Genomic DNA, 22,146 nt, shown 5'->3' with positions numbered 1-22,146 from the left:
ATGTAGGTTTGAACAGGATCTTTCTGGCTGCTGTGTGAAGAGTAGCCTGGGAGGGATAAGGGCGAAACAGTAGGATATTGCACTTGATAGGATGTTACTAGAATCTCCGCCAGTCAACTAAGAATGTACACAGTATGTATATAAATGTGGACGTATTCAGATTCTGTATGCATGTTTTAGTCCATTTTCACACTGCTATGAAGAAATACCTAAGACTGGGTACTTTATTAAGAAAAAGAGGTTTAGACTGGGTGTGGTGGCTCACGCCTCTAATCCCAGCACTTTGGGAGGCTGAGGTGGGTGGATCACCTGAGGTCAGGCTTTTGAAACCAGCCTGGCCAAAATGGTGAAACTCTGTCTCTACTAAAAACACAAAAATTAGCCAGGCATGGTGGCACACACCTGTAATCCCAGCTACTCGGGAGACTGAAGCAGGAGAATCGCTTGAACCCAGGAGGCAGAGGTTGCAGTGAGCCAAGATCATGCCACTGCACTCCAGCCTTGGCAACAGAGTGAGATGCCGTCTCAAAAAAAGAAAGGAAGGAAGTATGGAAGGAAGGAAGAGAAAAAAACAAGTTTAATGGACTCACAGTTCCATATGGCTGGGGAGGCCTCATAAGCATGGCGGAAGGTGAAGGAGAAGCAAAGGCACATCTTACATGGTGGCAGGCAAGAGAGCATGTGCAGGGGAACTGCCCCTTATAAAACCATCAGATCTCAGGAAACTTATTCACTATGATGAGAACAGCACAGGAAAAACCCACCCCCATGATTCAATTACCTCCCACTGCATCCCTCCCACGACACATGTGGATTATGGGAGCTACAGTTCAAGGTGAGATTTGGGTGGGGACACAGCTAAACCATGTCAATGCACATATATACACGCTTGCTCTCAGCACGTACTGTTAGACAGGTAGCTTGTTTCCAGCATCTCACCGTCATTGACAGCACTGCCGTGAAGTGTTTACTTCTTAACAGATCTTTCCCTGATTTTATTATATTAAATAAGTAAATAAGCAATGACTTGGTGGATGGTGAGCATTTTACATCTTACCCCGCAAGGGTTTCCCAACAGCTGTCACTCTTCAGAAAGGAGGCCACTTAATGCTGATGAAATCGGACAGGAGATTATTTTTTTTTCTTTTTTTTTTTTGGTCCCATTGGATGCTGGTGAGTCAAAGCCACAGGGTTTCCTGGTTCTGCTCTAACGATCATGATCTTGCTCTTGTAGTTCTTGCTTTCCATTGTAAGCCTCAACACAAGGCATGATCCCTGACATGTGACGAGAGCTCAACCAATACTTGATGAATTAATCATGAGCTGAGGCCCCAAAGAACATTTGAATGGTAGCTAAAGTCTCTGGACAAGGAGGCGAATGGGCTTTATGCCCTCAAAAACCATCTTTATGTTTTCTCCTGAGTAGAGATTCCCTTTTCCCACCCCATGACAAACTAGGTTTTCCAGATTGAAGAGATTACCCAGCTAGTGAGAGACACCTTGAATCTTTCCTGGATTCTAGCAACATCCTACTAAGTGTGATATCCTACTATTTTTTTTTTTTTTTAGACAGTCTCTCTCTGTCACCCAGGCTGAAGTGCAGTGGTGCAATCTCGCCACACTGCAACCTCTGCCTCCCGGGTTCAAGTGATTCTCCCACCTCAGCCTCCCTAGTAGCTGAAATTACGGGCACCCGCCACCATGCCCGGCCTAATTTTTCGTATTTTTAGTAGAGATGGGGTGTCATCATATTGGTCAGGCTGGTCTCGAACTCCTGACCTCAGGTGATCTGCCAACCTCGGCCTCCCAAAGTGCTGGGATTACATTCAGGAGCCACCATGCCTGGCCTAATGTTTTATTATTTTTTTCAGAATTATATTTTCAAGATTTTGATCTTCTGGGATTTCAACATTTGGGATTATGGCATTCTGGATTGTGTCTTTTGGGATTATGATCCCAATCCACTCAAGGTCACCTTGAAGATTTCTTCCTGAGTTTAACAGCCCTGATCTGTCTCTGAGAGATTAGAAGTGGCTGCCTGTTCTCTGACACTCTTGGCATTGAGAGGTGGAGTCTATTTTCTGTCTCCTAGAAGCTGAGCCAGTCCTGTGACTTGCTTTGACCAATAGCGTGCAGTGGAGGTGATGCTGTGTCAACTCCAGGGCTGGGCCTTTGTCTTGTGTGCTCAGGATGTTCCCTCATGGAACCCAGCCCTCAGCTGCATGGAGAGGCCATGGAGAGGCCATGTAGAGGAGAACCAAGGTGCTCAGCCTGGTCACGACCCCAGATGATGGCAACCCCAGCTGTTTCCAGAGAAAAGAACTGCCCAGTTGAGCCTAGCCAACCCACAATATTGTGACAGATAATAAATGGTGGTTGTAGCCAGGTCACTGTGGCTCACACCTGTAATCCCAGCATTTTGAGAAGCTAAGGTAGGAGAACTGCTTGAGCCCAGGAGTTCGAGACCAGCCTGAGCAACATAGCAAAATCTTGTCTCTACAAAAAATTTAAAAGTTAGCCGGGTATGGTGGTATGCACCTGTGGTCCTAGCTACTGGGGCGGCTGAGGTAGGAGGATCCCTTGAGCCTGGAAGGTTGAGGTTACAATGAGCCATGATAACACCATCGCACTCCAGCCTGGGCAACAGAGTGAGACCCTCACTCAAAAAAAAAAAAAAAATCATGCCAATATATAGTGAACACAAGACAGAGATTCACTTACCTCATTAATAAGAGCCCCACCAGGGCAGTCAAGCTGGTCCAAAGGAAGATACAAGAGACTGAAGTATACACAGATGCTCCTTGACTTACAATAGGGTTATGTTCCAAAAAGCCAATGGTAAGTTGAAAATATCTTAAGTCAAAAATGAATTTAATGCCCCAATAAATCTATCGTAAATTCAAAAATTTGTTAAGTCAAACTGTTGTAAGTCAGAGGTGGTCTGTACAGTTAATGAAAGAAAGAATGCTGGAATAAAATTGTAAAGTATAACACAAGAAGGTTAACGCCCTACAAGGCAATAAAATGACAACATTGGAAATTATCTTTTCTTTCAGATGGAAATAATTTCCATCTGTATGGAACAAAAAATATTCTATGAGCTAACATCCAACTTTGCAGAGTCTAGGCCCTAGTAGTAAATAATACGTTTAAAAAATTACATTTCTTGGCTGGGCATGATGCCTCATGCCTGTAATCCCAGCACTTTGGGAGGCCAAGTTGGGCGGATCACCTGAGGTTAGGAGTTCGAGACCAGCCTGGCCAATATGGCGAAACCCCAGCTCTACTAAGAATACAAAAATTAGCCGGGCGTGATGGTGGGTCCCTGTAATCTCAGCTACTAGGGAGGCTGAGGCAGGAGAGTCGTTTGAACCCAGGAGGCGGAGGTTGCAGTAAGCCGAGATCGCGCCACTGCACTCCAGACTAGGCAACAAAGCAAGACTCTGTCTCAAAAAAAAAAAAAAAAATTACATTTCTCTAGAGCAGCAAAGTACTATGGCCTGTGGGCCAAATCTGGCCCTCTACCTGTTATTATAAATAAGGTTAGAACACAGGCATACCCATCTGTTTATATATTGCCCATAGCTGCTTTTTCACTACAATAGCAGAGTTGAGTCACTGCAACAGAAACCGTCTTGCCCACAAAGTCTAAAATCTTGACCATCTGAACCTTTTCAGGAAGCTTTCCAACCCTTGCCCCAGAAGATCTCAGAGCTGTGGTTCTTAAAGTGTGGTCCCTGGACCGGCAGCATTAGCCCCCAAGAGCTATGAGAAAGGTAAAAACTGGGGCTGATTCCAGACCCCCTGAATCGGATACACCAGGAGCAGGCCAGCACTCCGGGTTTAGCACATCCTCCAGGGGTCCTGATGTGCTCTCAAGTTTGAGAAGCTCTGCCTTTGAGAGTCAGATGACCTTTGGGCTGACTTGAAGACAATGCAATAATTTTGTATGACATCCAAAGGGCATTCAGTATCCCAAGTTTGGTACAAATTTTCTTTATATGGCACATGGGGGAAATGTAAAGTAGTGAGATTGAGGAGCTAGGCTGATGGCAGATCATGCCAAGGCAGGAAGTTCAACTGTCGTCTTTCCACTGATGGCTTTGGCACAGGAATGGTGATGAGATTTTCTTTTTAGAAAGACCTCTCTGTTTACATCCATTGGGATGTAAACCAGTAGGAACTAAGGGTGGGAAGATGGTGAGGTTAGAGGAGCACAAAAAGATGGGAAGGTTTGTAGCTAGTTAAGAGCCTGTACCTGAAACCCTGAATCCAGGCTGGAGATACTTTGTGAACTCCTGGATACAGCTATGCCTGAAGCTAGAGAAAATGCATAGACTTCCCAATGAAGCCATCCAGAACAGGATGCTGCAATGGAGATCAGTAACAGCAGAAGGCATGGAAAGATATTAAGGTCACGGAATCTGCCAAATGATGTGAATGGTGAGAGACAGGAAATGTTATCCCAATGGTATATTTCTGATTTGTTGGATTGGGTAGAAAGGGGCAGTCTAGGAGGAGTGCCTAACTCCACGGAGAACCTCATCTCTCACTGCTCTCAGCCTGATAGGAGACAGAGAGATACGCAAATGACCCCCAGCCAGGGGAAGGACTGCTCTTCTGTGTGCACCGCGGGCATGCCTTTCCCTTCTCCTTCGTTTCCATCTGTGTGCCTTTGTGGAAAGCATAGCAGGGAGGTGAAGTCCACACCCCTCCTGGCAAAGCAGCACAGTGGGTGAGATCCCATGCCTTTCTTTAGGAACTTTAAATACGCAAGTCAAAGAGCCTCTGAGGCACCCCACAGATGACTATTAGACCATTCTTCCCTTTTATACATCCTACATTGCATCACTTCATCACAAAGTCAGATTGATACTCTATCTATCTATCTATCTATCTATCTATCTATCTATCTATCTATCTATAATTTGGAGACAGGGTCTCATCTGTCCCCCAGCTGGAGTGCAGTGGTGTGATCGTAGATCATTGCAGCCTTGACCTCCTGGGCTCGAGCAATCTTCCCACCTCAGCCTCCTCCCCATAGCTGAGACTACAGGCATATGCCACCACAACCAGCTAATATTTTATTTATTTATTTATTTATTTATTTTTATTTATTTATTTATTGGAGATGAGGTGTCATTATGTTGCCCAGGCTGGTGTTGAACTCCTGGGCTCAAGCGATCCTCCTGCCTCAGCCTCGGAAGGTGCTGTGATTGCAGGCATGAGTCACTGCTCCCGACCTCCCCTGGCTTCTGTGTTAAATGCTCCCCGCCTTAAATTCTATTAAGCTTGATAAGCTATTGAAATTTCTCTGAGTCTCTGTTTCTTTATCAGTAATTTTCACGGTGGTGAGGAATACATATTGAGATATCAAATGCGAAGTGCTTTTGGAGATGTCTGCTACATGGTAAGTGTTCAATAAGGGGTAGATATTACGATGTTCATTCTGGGACCTCCAAACAGACAAACATTTTTTGACTAACTGGCTTGTGACATGGATTGTTTCTTTCCAATTTAAAATGCTTTCTTTTAATGAAAGTTTAAAAAAATAATAAAAGCGTAATTACCACTTGATAGGTAATTACTATGCTGGGCTTGTGCTACGATTAAATAAAACTGATTTGCATATAAGATCATGTTGCTGCTGGTAGCACTACTGATACATTAGTTATACAATAATTTTAAATTTAACTTCATGGGAAGATTCTAGGGATGACAGCCTCCTGGGAGAAGGGGAGGGGCATCCTACCACCTGTCATCGGCGCCACCATGAGTACCATGATCTTGTACAAATTGGAGGAAGGGTTGAGGCATGGGACTGAGGCTCCATCTTACTTTAAAAAATTCAGTTTGTTTTAATTCTGTCCAAATATAGAAGCAATACACACTCAGTGTGGTAAAGAGGGTAAAACAGTGTGGAAAGAAGGGAAAAAAAAATGATTTATTTTAAAAGACAAACACTGTTGGCTTTTTGGTATAACATATAAGTTCCAAATCTTTTTTCTTGATATTTTGAATGTAATGGTGAGAATGTCATTTAGTTCAATGATGCACATAATATACCCAAGGCAGTGTCTGGCACTTAGTTCCTGCTCAGGAAATGAAAGTGTTATTATTATTATTCTAGGATATCTGATTTTTGTATTCTGGCCTTTCAGTGGCACAAGTGCAATAATTTTTCCATTTGATTAAAATGAAAAAGCCCTCATAAACATTATTTTAAGCAATTGTACCATATTCTGTTCTGTACAAGTTTCATGCATATAAATTATTTCAAATTGTTTGCTCTTATGAATATTAATGAACATCTTTATGCACAAGGTCTTCTCTGTGTTCAAGTTATCACATTATATTAGTCAGGGTTCTCCAGAGAAACAGAACCATTAGGAGATAAATGTATAGAAAGGCGGGGGCTCAGGCCTATAATCCCAGCACATTGGGAGACCAAGGAAAGGAGGATTGCTCGAGCCCAGGAGTTTGAGACCAGCCTAGGCAACATAGTGAATCCTCCACCTTTACAAAAAAAAAATGTTTAAAAATTAGCCAGGTGTGGTGGTGCATGCCTGTAGTCCCAGCTACTCGGAAGGCTGAGGTGGGAGGATCACTTGAGCTCACAAGGATGAGGCTGTAGTGAGCCGATGTGACGGTACCACTGTACGCCAGTCTGGGCAACAGAGCGAGACTCTGTCTCGAAAAAAAAAAAAAAGAGAGAGAGAGATTGACTATGAGGAATTGGCTCACATGATTACAGAGGCTGAGAAGTTCCAGGATCTGCCCTCTGCAAGCTGGAGAGCCAGGAAAGCAGGTGGTGTAGTTCTTGTTCCAATCTAAAGGCCGGAAGACCAGGAGAGCCGATGATGTAAGTTACTGTCCAAGAGCAAGAGAAGACCAACGTCCCACCTCAAAGACAGGTGGGGAGAGAGAATTCTCCCTTTTGTTCTATTTAGGCCTCCCACTGATTGGATGAAGCCCACCCACATTAGGAGGACAGTCTGCTTTCCGGAGTCCACTGACTCAGGTGTTCCTCTTGTCCAGAAATGCCCTCGGAGACACACCCAGAGTAAGCTGTGTCCAGACATTTCGGCACCTTGATTCAGTCAAGTTGACAAGCGAAATTAACCATCATACGCGTGATTCCTTGCACTCTCGTCCCGTTCTAAAATTGAGGATTGAGACCAGCCATGGGCAACATGGTGAGACTCCATTTCTACAAAAAGTACAAAAATAGCCAGGTGTGGCAATTCATGCCTGTGGGCTCAGCTACTCAGGAGCCTGAGGTAGGAGGATCACTTGAGCCTAGGAGCTTGAGGTTGTAGTGAGCTATGATCGTGCCACTGCACTCCAGCCTGGGTGACAGAGGTGACCCTATCTCAAAACAAAGCAAAACAAATTGAGGATTCTGAGATGGAGGACCCTTTGTGGAAGTCTGGTTGGAACCTATAATAGAGCTACGGGACTCAATGTCTGCTTCAACTGTGGGGTCATGCATGCTCTGGTGGAAGTATGAGTTGGTTTAACTGTTCTGGGAGTCTGACAATATGCTTCAAAAATATTTAAATGAAATAGTCTAGATTGGACTTTTGGTTCCAAATGACAGAAGTGCATCTCTAGTGTAAGGAAAAAGAAATGTTATATCTGTTGGGCCTAAAAGTCTAGGGTTTCAGGCATGGCTGGACCCAGGGTTCAAATGATGTCAATGGGACTCCGTGTTACTTTCTCCTTCTTACATGCTTGCTTTCTTTTGGGTTAGCTCCATTCTTAGGCCAGCTCTTCTCGCATGGTGATTAGATAGTGCTAGAAGCAGTCTAACAACATCCTTTTCGTGGCATCCCCAGCGGAAACAGCATTTCTTTCACCAACTATGCAAACAGATGACCCAAAACAAAGGCTCATTTGGACTGACCTGAGTTATGTCCAGGTCTAGACCATTCTTCCTGCTGGGAGGATTTAATGCTTTGATTGCCTGGGCTTGGGTCCACAGAGTAAATGAAATTCCACCAGTAAAAGTGTGAATCCTGCCTCGAGATGTCGGAGAAAAGGATGCTCTGTCAGCAAAACAATGTCCTGCACATTCTCTGAGCTTCCAATTTTATTGACATATAATTCGCATACCACAAAGACTGCATGCTCAGCCTTTTAGAGTATATATTCAGTAGCTTTTAGTATATTCACAGAGTTGTTCAACCATCAGTACTATCTAATTCCAAAACATTTTCATCATCCCCCCCATAAAACTCTGCACCCATTAACAGTCACTCCCCATTCTTCCATCTCCCAGCCCCTAGCAGCCACAAATCTACTTTCTGTCTCTGGATTTACCTGTTCTGGACATTTCATACAACGGGAATCACACAATATGTGTTCTTTTGTGTCTGGCTTCTTTCGCTTGGTATGATACTTTCAAGGTTCCTGGTTTGTAGCTTGTATCAGAACTTCCTTCCTTCTCATGATGCAATAATATTTTATTGTGTGGAGAGACCACATTTTTGTTGTCTAGTCATCAAACTGATGGACATTTTGTTTTTTCCCACCTTTGTCTATTATGACTAATGCTGTTATAAACATTTGTGTACAGTTTTTTTGTGGATGTGCATTTTCATTTCCCTTGAGCATATCCCTAAGGAGTGGAATAACTGGGTGGTAGGGTAACGCATTGTTGGCCTTTTTGAGGAGCTGCCAGACTGTCTCCCCCAGTGGCCGCACCACTGTTCCCATTACATTCCGATGAACAGAGGAGACGGGTTCCAATTTCTCCACATCCTCACCAACACTTGCTGTTATCTATCTTTGGTTCTAGCCCTCCTAGTCCCTGTGACGTGGTCTCTTATTGTGGATTTATTTGCCTTTCCCTAATAACAGCCTGGGATTTTCCTTTCCCCATCTGGTGATGGCTAAAGTTGGGATAAAGCCCCGCACATGAGCCTCGGTTTATGCGTCTGTGCTGGCATTTGTGCACAGCCAATATTGAGAATCCGACCCTAGTGACTTCAGTGCACAAGGATTTGCCCTAGACTGGTGTCTGCAACAAAACACCGTAAGCTGAGTAGCTTATAAACAACAGAAGTTTATTACTCACAGCTCTGGAGGCTGGAAGTCCAACATCAAGGCTCCAGGAAATTCAGGTGAGGGCTTTCTGGTTCATAGATGGCTCCTTCTTTCTATGTCCTCACATGGTGGGAGGTAAAGGGGTCTCTCTCAGGCATATAGAGAGAGAGAAAGAGAGAGAGAGAGAGAAAGAGAAAGTGAGAAAGTCTTGCTCTGTTACCCAGGCTGGAGTGCAGTGGCGCACACACGGCTCACTGCAGCCCTGGCCTCCCAGGCTCAAGCAATCCTCCAGTCTCTGGCTCCCAAGTAGCTGGGACTACTGGGACTGCAGGCATGTGCCACCACACCCAACTAATTTCTTTTTCTTTTTTTTTTTTTTTTGAGTCAGAGTTTCCCTTGTGTTGCCCAGGCTGGGGTGCAGTGGCTAAATCTCAGCTCACTGCAACCTCTGCCTCCCAGGTCCAAGCGATCCTCTTGCCTCAGGCTCCTGAGTAGCTGGGATTATAGGTGCCTGCCACCATACCTGGCTAATTTTTGTATTTTTAGTAGAGATGAGGTTTCACCATGTTGGCCAAGCTGGTCTCGAACTCCTGACCTCAGGTGATCTGCCTGCCTCGGCCTCTCAAAGTGCTGGGATTACAGGCGTGAGCTACCGCACCCAGCCACACCCAACCATAAAATATATATATGTATATATTTTTTAGAAATGAGGTCTCGCTATATTGCCCAAGTTGGTCTCAAACTCCTGGGCTCAAGCCATCCTCCCACCTCGGCCTCCCAAAGTGCTGGGATTACAGGCCTCAGCCACTGCACCCGGCCCTCAGGCCTTCCTTATAAGGGCACCAATCCCACGATGAGGGCTCCAGTCTTATGCCCTAATCACCTGGCAAAGGCTCCACCTCTTTACACCATCACCTTGGGGGTTAGGATTTCAACCTAGGAAATTGGGGGAGGACACAAACTTTTAGACCATAGCAATTGGATCTCCCAAAAACAGACGATGAGATGGCATGCAGGGAATTTGTTGGGGAATGTGCTCTAAGAATCAACACCTGCCAGGGCTGCAGGGAACAGGATTGAGCAGAGGGAGAAGGTGAACTGAGGTTTTGTGGGCAGCCCTGAACCTGGGATGGCCCTCAGAGGTGTCACACATTGGAGAAAGGAGGCTGGGCTCTGAACTCCTGTGTTGGCCAGACATGGCATGGGAGCTATCCCTGGGAGGAGGGCATCCCTGGGTAAAGCAGTTCCTTTGGCCAAGGGAAATGCCCAGTGACAGACTCAGCCACAAACTGTCAGGGGCAATGTTCCCGGCAGCTGGGAGAACGAGCACTGTAGTCTTTTTGTTTTTTGTGTTTTGTTTTTTCCTGGAGCCAGAGTCTCGCTCTGTTGCCTAGGCTGGAGTGCAGTGGCGCAATCTCGGTTCACGGCAACCTCTGCCTCCTGGATTCAAGCGATTCTTGTGCCCCAGCCTCCCGAGTTGCTCGGACTACAGGCATGAGCCGCCATGCCCGGCTAATTTTTGTATTTTTAGTAGAGATGAGGTTTCACCATGTTGGCCAGGCTGGTCTCGAACTCCTGACCTGAAATGATCTGCCCACTTCAGCCTCCCAAAGTGCCAGGATTACAGGCATAAGCCACCGTGCCTGGCCATGCACTGCAGTCTTGAAGGGTGGGGGCGGGGACGATGCCCCTGGCTTCTGTACTGTCCACCCCTAGCACTGTCAGATCACTTGTTTAATGCACTAAGTTCAACCTACATGGAAACAGCTTGTTATGAGCTGAATTTTGTTTTTGTTCCCTGCACATTTCAAATGAAGTTCTAACTCCCAAGACCTCAGAAATGTGCCTGCATTTGAACATAGGGTCTTTAAGGAGGTGATTAAATGAGAATGAGGTCACATGAGCCCTAATCCAATACAACTGGTGTCCCTACAAGAAGAGGTGATTAGGACACAGACACACACAGAGGGAAGACCACGTGAGGACACGGGGAGAAGACGGCCATCTGCAAGCCAAGGAGCGAAACCAACCACGCCGACCTTGATCTCACACATCCAGGCTCCAGAAATGTGAGAAAATAGGTTTCTGTTGTTTAAGCCTCCCAGTCTGTCATGCTTTGTTATGGCAGCCCCGGGAAACAAATACACAGTCCCTCCAGGATTTCGGCTGGGAAATTTACTAGAGGAAAGAAAGTTCATGGAACCAACCCAGCTGTCTGGGGGCCGCAGCTGATATTCTTCTCCATCCTCTACTAGGGTCCCCTCACCCTGACCCAGGCCCTCTGTTGGTCCCAGCAGGGTAACCTGGAACTGGGAGGTGACTCAGATTCTCATCCTTGGAGGGTCTGAACCCCTGGCCATCATGCCTTTTGCAGGCTGTGGCTGCTGCTGTTGCAATCTCTATGGAAGCTAAGCAGAGGAGGTCTGAGAGAGCCCCACCCCCTCTGTGTGTAATAGCAGCCCTGCTGCCTCCTGCTGCTCCATCCTAGCCTGCAGACTGCTTCCATGAGGAGCCAGAAGTGACCAGGAGGAAGCAGAGCTTCAAGTTGAATGGGACCTCTCTGCATCTCTTGGTGGAAACATGAACTCTTCGGAGAAACTGCATCTTTAGACCTCCAGAGTGAAGGTGGCAGGAGTGGGAGGTACACCCCCGAGATGGTCATCGAGAACACACTTAGCAGGGCCGTACCTCCGGCCATCCCTTTGTTCCTGGACGAATGCGTTCTCCATTTTAGGAACACCGCATGCTACGTTGGTCGTTGATTTAGGGGGTATGTTACATTTCAGGAGGTGGTGCCTCAAAGTGTCAGAAACAAAAGAAAATTCGTGTAAAAGTAGACCACGCAGTTCACACCCACACTGTTTAAGGTTCAGTTGTGTGTGTGTTTATATATAGATAGATAGTTTAGAGACGGGGCTTTGATCTGTTGTACAAGCTGGAATGACTCTAGGCTGCCACCTTTACTGTGCTTTCAAAAGATCTTTCTATCACCTTATCACACTGGCAGCTTCTAGGTGGTAGAGGTGATGGGACCTGGGAATCCCAAGGTTATATGATCACCTTCTTGTCTCCTCCTCCTCTTCTGCTGCTGCTTTTTTTTTTTTTTTTTTTTTTTTTCTGTATAGACAGGGTTTCACCATGTTGCCCAGGCTGGTCTTGAACTCAGCCCAGACGGGGCTCAAGGGATCCTCCCGCCTCAGCCTCCCGAAGTGCTACGATTATAGGTGTGAGCCACCAGCACCCAGCCATACCTTCTCTTCTGTAAAGTGGGTCTCTTGGCCCAAGGTGTTGTTATGCAGGATCCCATGTCAGTGAATTAAATGCTGTGAAAGCCATCAGCTAGAGGTTCTGCAGAGACCCTGTGGGCAAGGGCAAACCTATACCTGGAACAGTGTCAGTTCGGGGCAACATGATCTGCTGAGCCTTACAGGGTAGAAGGGGCCCAGTGGAACCAACTGGCCACAGAGAGGTAGGTGGGTCTCGAGGAATGGTGCCATATGGGCAGCTCGGCATTGCTCTGTGTTGAGGGTGGGAGCAGTTAGGTGAGCCGTGGTGTGTGTGCTGCTGAGCCCGAGCACAGCCCCTATCCCTGCCACCTCGGCTATTCTGTTCATGTGCCCACTGTACCAGCAGTGGGGTGGTAATTCCAGAGGCTGGCTGACATCTATGGGCAAAGTCATTCTGCTTACTTCGTCGCTGAGTGCTTCTTGCATGGTGAATGCTCTCCAGTGAACATTAACACGGATTCAAAGATCTTCACACTCTGGGCCCATGTGAATGAGTCCATCCACGTGTCTCTTCTCCAGTCCTCCCTGTCCTAGACACTGTTTTCCTTCCAGGTTTCTGACCAAGCAGAAAAGCCATTGGCCCTGCCCATGGATCTATGTACATATTTACGTGTATCTATATGCATACGTGTATGTGTGCACGGATTTATGTATATGTGCATGCATACGTGTGTGTGTATGGCGATGTGTATGGATATGGATATGTGTATGTGTGCATGGATTTATATATGTGGATGTATATGCATATGTGCATGTGTATGTATATATGTATGCATATGTATATGTGCATGTATGTGTATTATATGCATATGTGTGTATTTTTGTGTGTATGCATATGCATGTACATATGTATATGTACATGTATATGTATGTTCTAATCTCAACTCACTTCTCTCTCCATGTAAAGTGGGTGAGCAGGTGCGTGAGGCGAAGCCCTGCCTCTTGGGAGGAGCTGCCCTCACTGCTGTCTTCTAGGGTTTGGTCCAGTTCCTGTTGTGTGTTCCCTGAGTCTGTTCTGTGGAAGTTGTACTAGTCAGATTTCTCCAGAGAAACAGACCAATAGAATGTGAGTGCACGTGTGTGTGTGCGCGCGCGTGTGTGCATGTGTGTGTGTGCGTGTGTGTGGGCATGCCCGTGTGTTTGTGTGTGTGTGTGCGCATGCGTGTGCACGTGGACAACTCTTGAACGATGCAGGGGTTGGGGCCCTGACCCCCTGCACAGTCAAAAATTTTAGTATAACTTTTGGCTCCCCCAAAACTTAACTACTAATACCCTACTGTTGACCGGAAGTCTTACCAATAACATAAACAGTCGATTAACACATGTTTTGTATGTGACATGTATTATATACTGTATTCTTACAATAAAGTGACCCAGAGAAAAGAAATATTATTAAGAAAATCATAAGGCACGGTGGCTCATGCCTGTAATCCCAACGCTTTGGAAGGCCAGGCTGGGAGGATCGCTTGAGTCCAGGAGTCTGAGACCAGTCTGGGCAACATAGTGAGACCCCCATCTCTACAAAAATGTTTTAAAATTAGCCAGGTGTGATGGTGTGTGCCTGTAGTCCCAGCTACTTGGGAGGCTGAGGTGGGAGGATCGCTTGAGCCTAGGAGTTTGCAGCTACAGTGAGCTGTGATTACACCACGGCACTCCAGCCTGACTCTATCTCTTAAAAAAAAGAAAGAGAAAATATATTTATTATTCATTAAGTAGAAATGGATCATCACAAAGGTCTTCATCTTGGTTGCCTTCATGTTGCATAGACTGAGGAGAAGAAGGAAGAGGAGGGGTTGGTTTTGCTGTCTCAGGGGCAACAGAAACAAAACAAAATTCGTGTAAAAGTGGACCACGCAGTTCATACCCATATTATTCAAGGATCAATTGTGTGTGTGTTTATATACAGATAGATAGATAGTTGAGAGATGGAGCCTTGCTCTGCTGTACAAGCTAGAGTGCAGTGGCTCAATCACAGCTCACTATAGCCTTCAACTCCTGGGCTCAAAGGATCCTTCCACCTCAGCCTCCTGAGTAACTAGGTCTGTAGGAACAGGCCACCATGGCCAGATGCGCACATACACACACGCACACACAGTGAGAGGGAGAGATAGAGAGGCTGACCTTAAGTCAGCTGGCAGGCTGGAGACCCAGGGAAGAGCTGATGTTGCAGTTGATGTCTGAAGGCTGTCTGCTGCTCCCTCTTGCTCAGGAAGCTCAGAGTTTATTCTCTTACGGCCTACAACTGATTGGAAAAGGCCCACCCACATACTGGAGGGCAATCTCAAAATCCATCAATTTAAATGTTAATCGCATCCAGAAACACTTTCGCAGAAACATCTACAATAATGTTCAAACACACAGCTGTGTGCCATGGCCCAGCCAAGTTACAAGCAAACTTAACCACCACAGATGCATGAACCAAATCAAGATTTTAGATCTGCAAAATCAAAAGCCAGGCCTTGGGCTGGGCGTCGTGGCTAATGCCTGTAATCCCAGCACTTTGGGAGGCTGAGGTGGGCAGATCACCTGAGGTCAGAAGTTCGAGACCAGCCTGGCCAACATGGTGAAACCCCGTCTCTACTAAAAATACAAAAATTAGCTGAGTGTGGTGGCACATGCCTGGAATCCCAGCCACTTGGGAGACTAAGGCAGGATAATCACTTGAACCCAGGAGGCGTAGGTTGCAGTGAGCCGAGATCGCGCCATTGGACTCCAGCCTGGGCAGCAAAGCAAGACTGTCTCAAAAGAAAGGAAAAAAAAAGCCAGGCCTTGAAACATAGCAACCATATCATGCCACTGTCCTCCAGGGGGAATGGACACTGGAAGGTCAGCTGGCCATCCTCTGATACATTCATGGCATCTTTCAGTGGCGGGACAATCACTGAATCTCTGATGGTCAGTGTTGGCGGGACACAGAAACCTTTTAGCTTCTGCTTTCCCAGAGGTATTTTTTTTTGAGACAAGAGTCTTGCTCTATCGCCCAGGCTGGAGTGCAGTGGCGTGATCTTGGCTCACTACAACCTCTGCCTCCTGGTTCAAGTGATTCTCCCACCCCAGCCTCCCGAGTAGCTGGGACTATAGGTGCGCACCACCATGCCTGGCTAATTTTTTTGTATTTTTAGTAGATACGGGGTTTCGCCATGTTGGCCAGGCTGTTCTCAAACTCCTGACCTCAGGTGATCTGCCCACCTTGGCCTCCCAAAGTGCTGGGATTACAGGCATGAGCCACCTTGCCTGGCTGATTTCCCAGAGTTTTATGCATACAGATACACAATCTCTGTATTTATTAACAGGGGAAGAAGTGGGCAGGGAGCCAGGGCCAAACAAGCTTGAGAAATCCTGGTTTAAGAAAAGTTAAATAGGTGTCTTTGATGGGACATTTAGAGGCTGTGAAATACAAACGTGTTGGTCGGGCGCGATGGCTCACACCTGTAATCCCAGCACTTTGGGAGGCCGAGGAGGGCGATCACTTGAGGTCAGGAGTTTGAGACCAGCCTGGCCAACATGGTGAAATCTCATCTCTACTAAAAATACAAAAATTAGCCTGGCATGGTGGCAGGCGCCTATAGTCCCATCTACTCGGGAGGTTGAGGCAGGAGAATCACTTGAACCCAGGAGGTGGAGGTTGCAGTGCACTCTAACCTGGGTGACGGAGCAGGACTCCATCTCAAAAAAAAGAAAAAAGAAAAAAAAAGAAATATGAATGTGTTCTCTAATGTGAGTCTCCCAGAGGGAGAATGTATCTCCAGAGCTCCCCAAATGTTTCCTGACCACAAACCCCTTTAGGCAGCTGCTTAAAGGACCTTAGGCAGGTCCTTTAGGCAGACCAGGGCTGTGCAGATCACACCCAGAGGAGCGCTAATCTCCACCCATCTTATCCCATAGTATGAGGAACTGAAATTGAACGAGATGAAGCCCTGGCCCAGGTGCATGTGACAGAGCCAAGGCTACAACTCACACTCCTTGACTCAGCCCTGTGCTTGGTCCACATCACAGAGACGTGATTTAGGTCCCATCTAAATACAGGAGATGCTGAGTGAGGCCTTGCTGGAGGCCCATTAATCATGGGCCTTATATTGGAATCCAGGCCTCTTGAATTTCAGCTTGGAGCATAAAAAGGCCCACAACACCGGTACAGTCAGAAATACAGAACCGCATTTAGGAGTTACATATTTTTAGCACCTTTCGATGCCTGCAAGAGTGGGGCTGGGGCCCCTGGGGGGATGAATCACACTATTGCAGCATGCCTGGTAAAAGGATCCCATCCGAACAGAGCATGAGGCCCTGAGCATGCTTTGAGCACACAGCCAGCGGATGCTGGAGACCAGTTAAAGGGTTGGGCCATGCCCCAGCCTTCCTGCTGCCATCAACAGGAAGGGCACAGAGGAGGTGACTTTCTCAGGGAGGCAACAGGTGCGTGCCCCTGCAGAGGCTGACTCCAAGGCCTTTCCCAAGCTTCCCAAGGCAGAAGATTTGGACCAGGCTGTGCTTAATCTGAAAGCTGACCCATGGTTCATGTTTCGGCCGGAGCAAGCCAGGCACAGCTGTTGGCTATGGGCAGGGACTCGTAGCTTAGGAAGGTCTGTGGGTGGAGAATGGAGACACATACCTTTGGAGAACAGTGGTTCTCCGACTTGAGTAGGCATCAGAATCACCAGGAGAGGGCCAGGCACGGTGGCTTGCGCCTGTAATCCCAGCATTTTGGGAGGCCAAGGTGGGTGGATCACTTGAGGTCAGGAGTCCAAGACGAGCCTGGCCAACTTGGTGAACCCTCCCCTGCCTCGCCCCGTCTCTACTAAAAATACAAAAATTGGCTGGGCGCGGTGGCGCACGCCTGTAATCCCAGCTACTTGGAAGGCTGAAGCAGGAGAATCGCTTGAACCTGGGAGGTGGAGGTGGAGGTTGCTGGGAGCAGAAATCACGCCACCGCACTTCAGCCTGGGCAACAGGGCAAGACTACGTCTCAAAAAAAAAAAAAAAAAAATCACTGGGAGGGCTTGCAAACACACACATTGCCAGGCCGCCACCCCAGGAGTGGCTGATTCAGCTGGTCTGGGGTGGACCTGACAGTTTGCATTGCTAAGTTCCCACTGGTACGGCGGCTGCTGGTCTAGGGACCGCATTTTCAAGACTGCTGCTCTAGCGCGCCCCCTGGAGCATGCCCTGAGCTCTGCTCTCACGCAGACCTGAGATGAATGTTGCCTCTAGTCTCACCGTTTTAACCCGTTTTAGAATCTAAGCAGGGAAGTTGAATTCTGCCTCTCAACCTGTAGCTGTCTAGGAGACCAATACACAGAACTCCGAGAATGCAGGGAAATATTGCTTTAATATTTTAAACAACTTTATTGAGATATCATTCACATACCATACATTTCACCCATTCAAAGTGTACGATTCAATTTTTTGTACAGTCACAGATGCGTGCGACCATCACCCAGTTTTAGAACATTTTCATCATCACAAAGATAAATACCGTGGCCTTGAGCTGTTGCTCCCCATCCTTCCTCGTCCCCACCCCAGCCCTAAGCATCCACGAATCTACTTTGTCTCTGTGAATTTCCCTATTCTGACAAATTCTGGACATTTCACAGAAACGGAATCATACAGCATGTGGCCTTTTGTGTCTGGCTTCTTTCACTCAGCATCACGTTTCCAAGGTTCATCCATGTTGTAGCGTGGATCAGAATTTAATTCTGTATTACGGACTGGATAATAGTCCGTTGCAAGGACAGACCACATTGTGTTTATCCATGCATCCATTAATGGGCTTTGATTTTTGTGAATAATTTGTTATTTGTTAAAATTCATAGACTTGGACACACACACACACACACCCAGCAGCTGCCGCAGCTGTCCTTTGAAAACGAATCAGATCACCTCCTTCCCGAGCTCACAGCCTTCTGTGATGCACCAGCTCCCATTTCTCACCACATTTTCAGCGCTTTGCTCCTCTAACTTGCTGCACATCCTTCCCCTGCAGAGCTTTTTAAAAAAAGTTGTAGTTTGAGATTCACAAACTAATGTACTAAAATCCACTGACTTGTATACATTGAAAGTATACCATGTAGGACAGGCACTGCGGCTCATGCCTGTCCAGCATTTTGGGAGGCCAAGGGGGTGGATCACTTGAGGTCAGGAGTTCGAGACCATCTGGCCAACATGGTGAAACCCCGTCTCTACTAAAAATACAAAAATTAGCCAGGTGTGGCATCCGGTGCCTGTAATCCCAGCTACTCGGGAGGCTGAGGCATGAGAATCACTTGAACCTGAGAGGTGGAGGTTGCAGTGAGCAGCGATCATGCCACTGCACCCCAGACTGGGTGACAGAGGGAGACTCTGTCTCAAAAAAAAAAAAGTATACAACACAGTGGGTTTTAGTACATTCATATCACTTATCCCCACCCGACCTATGTATCTTATTGGTTTGTTTCTGCCCCTGGGGGCAGGCAGCCTGCTTCTTTGTCCACCACCGAATCCCAGCATCTAGTACAGTGCCTGTCTGGCACAGAGTGGAGGCTTGATGAGTACGTGAGATGGGAGTGAACGCAGAGTTCATTCAGAACCATCGTGCTCCAGCGGGAAAGTGAGTTCTAATTGGTCTTGATTTAAGGCTGTGGGCAGGTCCTTGAGAGAGTGGCCCAGGCCTCAGCCAACAGGTAGTAATGATGGGGTCTGTGCGGGTCCTCCCTCTGCCCTCCCCTGACCCCACGAAGATGCCCTGTCCGGTATCCACTGCCTCTCTGTTCCCTTTGGGTCAGGTAACAGAAATCTCTGCCGACAGTTTTGTGAAAGTCCAGGGCTTCCCTGGTTAACTTCTCCACTCACACATTTGCATTGTAGTGGAGCCTTTGGGGACACAATTCTGAACCCTATATAGAGACTCCGAAGGTGGTTGTTTTAGAGTTGTTAAAAAATATGGCCAGGCACAGTGGCTCACGCCTGTAATCCCAGCATTTTGGGAGGCCGAGGCAGGCGGATCACTTGAGGTCAGGAGTTTAAGACCAGCCTGGCCAATATGGTGAAACCCTGTCTCTACTAAAAATACAAAAATTAGCTGGGTGTGGTGGTGCACGCCTATAATCCCAGCTACTCGGGAGGCTGAGGCAGGAGAATTGCTGGAACCCAGGAGGCGGAGGTTGCAACGAGCTGAGATTGTGCCACTACACTCCAGCGTGTGCTACAGAGTGAGATTCTGTCTCAAAAAAAAAAAAAAAAAAAAATGTGGTCTTAGCTGGCAGACCTGAGTTAACATCTGCCCCTGTTGAGCAGGTACCCCTGGTGTCCTAGTGCAGGCCCTTGGCCCTCTGCTGAGTCTAGCCACAGCGGCAGTGGGCACCCAGTGCAGGCTCAGCGTGGCCATGTGCTGACGGTGTCCCCTCCATCACACACTGCACTTCCGTCCCATGGCCACTCGGGCCCTGCTTGGCTGTTGGTTGGCTCTGTGTGTGCACGGCAGCCAGGAGCTGAAGTGCGCCAAGGCCTCTGGGAGCAGCCCTCACTGAGCAGCGCAGGCCCCATAAATGCTCTGCTCTCCAACCGATAGCATGGGGGCCCAGCAACATCAAACCCCCACCGTCTGAGGCAGTGGCCTTAGAAACATACCTTCCTTCCACTGAGGGTTTTTTTTTTCTTTTAAAGAACAGAATCTTGCTCTGTAGCCCAGCCTGGAGTACAGTGGTGTGATCATAGCTCACTGCAGCCTGAACCTCACAGGCTCAAGCAATCCTGCCTCAGCCTCCCAAGCAGCTAGGACTACAACCATGCACCACCATGCCTGGCTGATTTTTAATTTTTTTTTGTGGAAATCAGTTCTCACTGTGTTACCCAAGCTGGTCTTGAAATCCTGGCTTCAAGTGATCTTCCTGCCTTGGCTTCCCAAAGTGTTGGGATTACAGGTGTGAGCTACTATGCTTGAATAATTTTTTTTTTAAAATTTTGGCTGGGCATGGTGGCTCACACCTGCAATCCCAGCACTTTGGGAGGCTGAGGTGGGCAGATGACCTGAGGTCAGGAGTTTGAGACCAGCCTGGCCAACATGGTGAAACCCCATCTGTATTAAAAAAAAAAAAAAAAAAATTAGCTGGGCATGGTGGCACATGCCTGTAATCCCACTCATTCGGGAGGCTGAGGCAGGAGAATCACTTGAACCTAGGAGGCTGCAGTGAGCCAAGATCACGCCACTGCATTCCAGCCTGGGCAACAGAGCAAGACCCTGTTTAAAAAAAAAAAAAAAAAAAAAAGCCAGGCATGGTGGCTCACGCCTGTAATCCCAACAATTTGGGAGCCGAGATGAGCAGATCACCTGAGGTCAGGAGTTCAAGACCAGCCTGGCCAACATGGCGAAAACCCATCTCTACTAAAAAAATACAAAAATTAGCTGGGTGTGGTAGCACATGCCTGTAATCTCAGCTACTCGGGAGGCTGAGACAGGAGAATTGCTTGAACCCAGGAGGTGGAGGTTGTAGTGAGCCGAGATCCTGCCACTGTATTCCAGCCTGGGTGACAGAGCAAGACTCCGTCTCAAAAAAAAAAAAAAAAAAAATTTTTTTTTTTTTTGTAGATGTTGCCCAGGCTGGTCTCAAACTCCTGGGCCCAAGCAATCCTCCTGCCTAGGTCTCCAAAAGTGCTGGAATTACAGGTGTGAGCCATTGCACCCAGCTCCTCCCGTGGTTTGCAGATAGGGTTCCAGGGTCAGGGAGGGGACATGGCTGACACCTCTCGCAGGGCCAGCAACCTGAACCTGGGGGAGTTTTCTGATGGCCTCAAGGGGTGAAATGCAGCAAACTGAGTCCCTGACTTCCCAGGAGGTTCTGGCAGAAGCCACGTGGCCTCTGCTCATTACACCTGGGACGTTTGCTCTGGGAGCCTTTTGCTGCCATGTAAGAAATCTAGGTGAGGCCGTGTGAAGAGACCAGAGAGAGCAAGACCAAAGTGAACAAAGAGATTGGGGGGTGGGTAAGAGAAGGGGACATGAGAAGGCAAGGAGAGAGGGAGAGAGAAGAAAGGGAGAGGGAGATGCTGGAGGAGCTGTGTGTTCTCACTCATGCCTTCAAGAGCCACTATCTGTCCATGACCATGTGACCATGCAGGAGCCTCAAGGGACAGCCTCTGAGCCCAGCCCAGTCACCCTGCAGAGTCGTCCGCCATGATATTGTTGGAAGCCGTGGCTTGGGGTTACTCGGCAATAAAGCACCTGCTCGTGGGCCTTCTCTCCTTCCTCGCGGCATTCTGGCTTCCCGGGGACCACTCTCCGCCCTACCTGCGTCCAAGTCCTTGTCTAAGGTTCTGCGTTGAAAAGAACCCAAACCAAGGCAGCGACTGACTGGCTGGGCGGGGAAGACAATTCAGTTGGGGTAAGGTAATTAACCTGAGCTTTGGATTCTTCACCTGGAAAATCGGGAGACTATCAACCTAACCTGAGATGCTTCTGAAGCGGATGCGAAAGAACCTGGGTGAGGAAGTCGACACCAGGCAGTGGGTCCCGTTTGGGGCTAACTGACTCAGAGGCAAATTCTAACCAACTTATCAGGTGTGATGGCTGCGCGGGCACCCCTCCCCCACCCTCCCGATGCTGACCTGCCGAAGGGACAAGGAAAGGGTGCACAACCGTGCCTGGGCTTGTCTGCTGGTGGCCTTGCAAAACCCCAGCAAGGCAGGGGAGCGCCCGAAGGAAAACAGAGCTGGTTCTTAGAGTATTGTGATGGTATGTTTTCTGATAAAGATAGCACACTGTTTGTCATAAGCTGTTTCCCTTGGTTTCTGTGTTTCTTTTCTAATCAAATTACCCCAATTGACACACATTTAAGCAAAT

This window comes from Pongo pygmaeus, chromosome 18 (assembly GCF_028885625.2).
Source record: "Pongo pygmaeus isolate AG05252 chromosome 18, NHGRI_mPonPyg2-v2.0_pri, whole genome shotgun sequence".
Taxonomy (NCBI): Eukaryota; Metazoa; Chordata; class Mammalia; order Primates; family Hominidae; genus Pongo; species Pongo pygmaeus.
Note: the sequence above shows the minus strand (reverse complement) of the source record.